Source organism: Condylura cristata, unplaced genomic scaffold (assembly GCF_000260355.1).
Source record: "Condylura cristata isolate star-nosed mole 26May11 unplaced genomic scaffold, ConCri1.0 scaffold00008, whole genome shotgun sequence".
Classification (NCBI taxonomy): Eukaryota; Metazoa; Chordata; class Mammalia; order Eulipotyphla; family Talpidae; genus Condylura; species Condylura cristata.
This window is the reverse complement of record NW_004567109.1, coordinates 18,151,094-18,156,821: the sequence shown is the minus strand read 5'-3', so window position 1 is coordinate 18,156,821 and position 5,728 is coordinate 18,151,094.

Sequence of the window (5,728 nt, the reverse complement as noted above, 5' to 3'; positions counted from 1 at the left end):
TATTATTTCAAGTTTGGTTTAGGAAGCATAGAGAAGACAAAGGAAACACTACACTATTTACACTGGCTACCTCTAGATGGTGCTATTTGGGTGTGGTTTAAATTAAAAAAAAAAAAAAATGTTTCCCAAATACTAATATGCATGATTACTTTTATAATGGGAAAACACTTGAAATTTATTTTGTTTAAAAAATTGTTTTGGTTGCAAAGGAAGAATGTTAAAAATACAAATCAAACCACAATGAGATACCACTTTACACCCACAAGGAAAGCTATTATTCAAACAATGGATAATAATACATGTTGGTAAAAATGTGGAGAACTGGAACCTTCTGGACCTACTGGTGGGAATGTAAAATGATGGAGCTGTGTAGAATATAATCAGCAGCCCTTCAAAAAGTTAAACATAGAATTACCACAATTCCGCAACCCAGCATTTCACTCCTGGAATTGAAAACATATATTCACATAAAAACTTGTACAGCATTATTCATAATAGTCCAAAATAGAAACAACCTAAATGTTCATCAATTGATGAATGAATTAAAAAAATGGTATATCCATGCAATGGAATAGTACTTAGCAATAAAAATGAATGAAAGACTAATGCATTTTTATTTATTATGTTACATGAGAAAGCATAGTATAAAACATTTCCCCTCATATTTTGAATTATTTGTTTGGGGTATATTCTTAGATTCTTGGATCAAGGACTTAATGACTCATTAAAAAAAAAGATTTATTTACTTATGCATACAAGAACTGGGGTACAGGCCAGAGGTGGGGGGGAGGAAGGGTAGAGTACCTTTGGCCTGTACCCCAGTTCTGAAATTAAGAAACATCACAGTGTTTCTTTCTTGTTTTTAATAATATAATAGTTTGTTTTTACATCATTTTGTAATTTTTTTTTTCATCTCAATTGTAATCCCCGTGGGTTTCCCATCACCGAGTCACCTGTGTGCCATCACCATAGTCCCGTGCACTTCCCTCCCTCGTTGGGTATTTAATCAAGAGCAATAGAGTCCTGAAGCTGGATGGGACAGGCTTGGGTCTGCATTAGAGACAGACCACCCTGGTGCTTTGTGCTAACAGGAGAGAGCAAGGTGGGGGACATTTGGAAGCCCCAGTCCTGGTACCCTTCTTCTAAGGATCTTCCAGACTCTCCCTTCCCAAAGAAGGGGCAGGGCTTGGATGCCAGGTTTCAAACTTGGAACCCAGTCCTCCACAGAGCAGGGGTGGCTGTCATCCCATCTCTAATCCCCTTTGCTGTCAGCATCCAAGAACAGTATGGCTGATGGCTAAGAGTGCAGACTGGAGGCAGGCTGCCTGGATTCAAATTCGTTCCCTGCCACTTACTAGCTGATGACCTTAAACAAACTTCTTACCGAAACTTCCACACATATAAAATAGGGGTGATAATAATACTACTTCAGTTACAGGGAAGTTGTGAGGATAAAATGGATTTAGTACTAGATTATGCGAGTGCTTCAAATAGTGCCTGGTCTGCAATAAGGGCTCAGTGAGTCTACTTTATATCAGAAACTGTCCTGGAAGGATGCAGAGAGAGGAAAAGTTGAGAAGACAGGTTTTTAAATATTTTTTCCCAAAGATTTTAGCTTTTTTAATATTTATTTATACATAGAAGAAGTCGGTATAAGCCAGAAGTTTAGTGGGTGAGAGGATTCACCAGAGACAGAGTGGGGAGCAGAACAGGCAGATGCCTGAAATCCTCTTCTGAGGGGAGCAGTGGGAGAGACAGGAGAGGGCTGCTGTGCCATGTGGGTCAGCTACTCAGGTCACAGCAGTGATGGCTCTGAGACTCAGCCCCTACGCCATCAGGCAGGCCCTCAAAGATTTTTAGCTTTATTGAACAGATGGAACACCTATTATAAAGAGACATATCACACACTCATATTGTTCAAAGAAACTTTTCATTAGTTTTTCTCATTTTTTCCTCCATTTTTTTCCCCTTAGTGTTTCAACAAACATCTAGCGTGGGACCTCAGGCAACTTATTTCCGAATCTTTAGTTTCCTTGTGTTCAGCTGTTAAAGATAACAGCTATCTGAGAAATAATTCTGATAATTATGCTTTCATATCTGGGAACACAACACTTAAAGGAATAAACAAATCTACAATGGCATAATTTCAAGTGTTACGGTAGGTTTAGCAAAGAAATGTATTTTTGTGTAGGAGGGCCTTTCCATGCCTTTCAAATTTTATGAGAATTTAATAGTGTGGAAAAAAACACCAACTAGGAGTCAGAAACCCAAAATCTTTAGCTCTCTGGCTCAGTCTTTTCCACCGCAGACTAAAGGTATTGCCCTCCCCTCTCATCACAGGATTGTGCTAGAGTTTTTCTGAAGGAGAATTATGAAGTGTGTATGTAGTGCATGATAACATATGTTATGGCTGTCGAAGTGTAGAAAAGTGTGAAAATGTGTCAACTTATTTAAAAAAAACATTTGTTGAAAATAAGTTCAATTCAGAAGTTTAAAAAAGAGCAGTATCAAAACACTGCGTTATTTTGCTTACTACACTATTAAGTACAGCTGGAAACAACAGGCATCTGTCAATAGCACAATGGTTAAGTAAATTGTTACATCCGGTAATGTTTAGGAAGAGGTTCAAAAATTTCCCATTCTATCAGGTTAGGTGAAAAAGTCAGAAGCAAAATTGCAAATATATTATTTCAAGTTTGGTTTAGGTGAAAAAGTCAGAAGCAAAATTGCAAATATATTATTTCAAGTTTGATTTAGGTGAAAAAGTCAGAAGCAAAATTGCAAATATATTATTTCAAGTTTGGTTTAGGTGAAAAAGTCAGAAGCAAAATTGCAAATATATTATTTCAAGTTTGGTTTAGGAAGCATAGAGAAGACAAAGGAAACACTACACTATTTACACTGGCTACCTCTAGATGGTGCTATTTGGGTGTGGTTTAAATTAAAAAAAAAAAAAAATGTTTCCCAAATACTAATATGCATGATTACTTTTATAATGGGAAAACACTTGAAATTTATTTTGTTTAAAAAATTGTTTTGGTTGCAAAGGAAGAATGTTAAAAATACAAATCAAACCACAATGAGATACCACTTTACACCCACAAGGAAAGCTATTATTCAAACAACGGATAATAATACATGTTGGTAAAAATGTGGAGAACTGGAACCTTCTGGACCTACTGGTGGGAATGTAAAATGATGGAGCTGTGTAGAATATAATCAGCAGCCCTTCAAAAAGTTAAACATAGAATTACCACAATTCCGCAACCCAGCATTTCACTCCTGGAATTGAAAACATATATTCACATAAAAACTTGTACAGCATTATTCATAATAGTCCAAAATAGAAACAACCTAAATGTTCATCAATTGATGAATGAATTAAAAAAATGGTATATCCATGCAATGGAATAGTACTTAGCAATAAAAATGAATGAAAGACTAATGCATTTTTATTTATTATGTTACATGAGAAAGCATAGTATAAAACATTTCCCCTCATATTTTGAATTATTTGTTTGGGGTATATTCTTAGATTCTTGGATCAAGGACTTAATGACTCATTAAAAAAAAAGATTTATTTACTTATGCATACAAGAACTGGGGTACAGGCCAGAGGTGGGGGGGAGGAAGGGTAGAGTACCTTTGGCCTGTACCCCAGTTCTGAAATTAAGAAACATCACAGTGTTTCTTTCTTTTTTTTAATAATATAATAGTTTGTTTTTACATCATTTTGTGTATTTTTCCAACTCAGTTGTAATTCACTTGGACTTCCCATTACCAAGTCACCCATGTGCCATCAGATCACAGTGTTTCTTAATTGACAAGAGTCATTAAGGGTCCTCCCTCGTGGCGCAAAGGGGTAAAGCACAGCACTATGAAGCTATTCTCAGTTCCATTCCAGCCAAGGAGCTGACCCACGTGGTGCAGCAGACCTCTCCAGTCCCACCTGCTGCTCCCCTCAGCAGTGTGTCTCAGCAGATCTGCCTATTCTGCTCCTCACTCTGTCTCTGGTGAATCCTCTCACCCCACCTCACCTCCCGATCCCTGCTCTAGCCTGTACCTTGGTTCTTATATGCAGCAATAAAAGAGAGAGAGAGAGAAGAGATAACTGACTCAAAGTCAACAAGCCTAGAGTTTGGCCATAACATGAATGAACCCAGAAAAGGGAGAAGATTCATTTCATTCCAATGAGCATCAAAACTGAATTAGGTAAATATGTTCCAATAGCGGCTGGTGTTTGGATGCTCTGGTGCACTGTGCAGATTTCCATTTCAGGGCCAAAATACTCATTTCCTTTTTAAAAAAAAATTATTTATTCATACAAAAGCTGGGTATAGGCCAGAGGTGGGGGGTGGTCTGCTGTGCCAGGTGGGTCAGCAGCCTGGCTGGGGATGGACGAGAGCCGCAGCACAGTGGTTGTGGACAGCTTCACAGCACTTTCACTTACCCCTTTGCACCCCACAGGGAGGCCCCGCGAATGGAAGCTTTTAGAAGGGAGCCAGTCAGGACCTCTTAAAACGTAGCTAAACCCAGGGTACTTATGTGTGAAGATCCAGGGTACATAAAAAATGTCTGATACCAAGACAGTGTGTTTTAAATTGGTCTCACTTAGGTGTTTCCATTATAAACCAATCATATTAATAGTGATAGCAAAATATAACAAATGCATTATTTTCTCATTGGAGATAAAATCAAAAGCACACAATTTAGGCTTTTCCTAACATGAAACCTGTGCCAAAAGTCTCCCTGGGCCTCTGAATTGTCCCACCTTCCTTTATGCTCGAGGTTGTGGAGTCAGCAGAGGCTGACCTGGTTAGAATTTGGAGAATAGAGCCCTCCCTGATGGCACAAGGGGTTAAAGTGCAGCACTATGAAGCTATCACAGCCACTGCAGCCTGAGTTCGATCCCCAGCTAGGGAGGTGACCCACATGGCGCAGCAGACCTCTCCTGTCTCACTCGCTGCTTCCCTCAACAGTGTACTTTGTCAATTTGCCTGTTCTGCTCCCACTCAGTCTCTGGTGAATCATCGCACCCCACACACTTCTGGCCTATACCACAGTTCTGTATGCATAAATAAAAACAAATCTTAAAAAAAAAAAAGAATTTGGAGAATAAAAGCAGAAAATAAAACATGTGGATGACGATGTATAGAAATGGAAATGTTTGCACATTGTTGGTGAGAATATAAAAATGGTGCAGCTGCTATGGAAAACAATACAATATCTTCTCAAAAAGAAGAAATGTACCAACTATCCAATGATCCGAAATGTTTGCCTTTGGGTGAATGCTCAAAAAACTGAAGAAGGGACTCAAACATGTTCTGAGAAGTATTATAGTAGCCAAAAGACCAAGAGTCAAGTATCCATCAGCTAAGGAATGGATAAGCAGCAAAAATAAGCAGCCTATAGTACAATGTATTCATTTCCACCTTTAAAAGGAAGGAAATTTTAGGCACTGACTGGTGGTGCAAAGGGTTAAAGCACAGCACTATGAAGCTACAACCACTGTAGCATGAGTTGGAGTCCCCACCAGGGAGTGAGCCACATGGCCTGGCAGACCTCTCCTGACCTGCTCGCTGCTCCCCTCAGTGGTGTGTTTCAGTTAATCTGCCTGTTCTGCTTCCCAATCTGTTTCTGAATGGAGGGAGGGCTTTTCCTCCAGTGAATGCTCTCACACCCTGCACCTCTGGCCTGTACCCTAGTTCTTGTGTACATAAATAAATCT